Below are 1,022 nucleotides of genomic sequence, written 5' to 3'. Positions count from 1 at the left end.
AAAAAAAAAAAAAAAAGCTACTAAACAGAAGCTCTCTAATTTAAAGTCTAATTAGAATCACGTGGGGAGCATGCCAGGTATTCTCCTTCCCATAATCCCTCCCCAGCGATGCTATTTCATTATCTGAGAAGAAGGTCCAGGGCTCCACATGTTTAACCAACATTTAGAGTGATTCTAGAGCAGATGGCCCCTAAATCACACTTCAAGCAGCACTGTGGTAGATGTTTCTATAGTACGCCCAGTCCCCTTGGTATACACTACTAAGATCAGGTGTTCTACAGGCTGGAACTACTTGGGAAGACCAGGTTCAATTCCCATTCCAACCCAAAGGTCAGGTATGATGACACATGCCTGTATCAACAACTCCGGAGGTTGAGGTAGGAGAGTCACTAATCCAAGCCTGATTTAGACAACCATAGCAAAATCTTGTCTAAAACAGAGGCTGGCGAGGTGATACATACCTGTACTTCCAGCTGGAAGGCCAACAAGAGCATATCCACACAACAAGAAACAATCTTTAAAAAAAAAAAAAGTTGCCATATTAATCTTTAGCTCATACACTGCCCTCCATGGGTTGTTTCGATGAACGAAGGCATCTCAGTCTGTTTCCTCCCAAAAAATGGCGCCAGCACAAGTCTAATTGTTCCCATATTTGGGTAAAGGAGAAAATTCAGGATATGTTCCAGCAACCTGTACAACTACTAGCAAGCCCTTTCTCTGCTACACCCAGAAATTTCGCTGAATTGACCAGATTACTACTTTGCTAGCTTCAAAGGAATCCTGTGCTTTGAAGCCATTTTCAGATTGTCTGGTAGGCACTAGTTCCCAGCTCCAAAGTCAGAATCTTGGAGGCCATATTCTATGTAAATTCATGTTTAAATACATTGTTTTAGGGGGAAAATATATACTATTTATCTCAGTCGCTTTATGGGATTTTTTTTTTTTTTGGAGGGTTTTTTTTGCTATAGGCTGCCTATAGGGCGCGTGTGCTCGCCAGACAGACAGAGACATAGAGACAGAAA

At 41.7% G+C, this 1,022-nt stretch overlaps 1 long non-coding RNA gene across 1 annotated transcript in view; it reads right to left on the bottom strand.

The window, feature by feature from the left end:
- LOC114007890 (uncharacterized) overlaps window positions 1-516 on the bottom strand; it is a 59,241-nt gene extending 58,725 nt beyond the window's left edge. The window contains exon 1 of the long non-coding RNA XR_003549471.1: window positions 462-516. This is a non-coding gene — a long non-coding RNA (uncharacterized LOC114007890). The remainder of the gene's footprint in view (window positions 1-461) is intronic.
- Between the last annotated feature and the right edge of the window lie 506 nt (window positions 517-1,022).

Source organism: Tupaia chinensis, unplaced genomic scaffold, assembly GCF_000334495.1.
Source record: "Tupaia chinensis unplaced genomic scaffold, TupChi_1.0 Scaffold000251_1, whole genome shotgun sequence".
NCBI lineage: Eukaryota > Metazoa > Chordata > Mammalia > Scandentia > Tupaiidae > Tupaia > Tupaia belangeri.
Note: the sequence above shows the minus strand (reverse complement) of the source record. Positions and strands in the feature narration are given on the sequence as shown.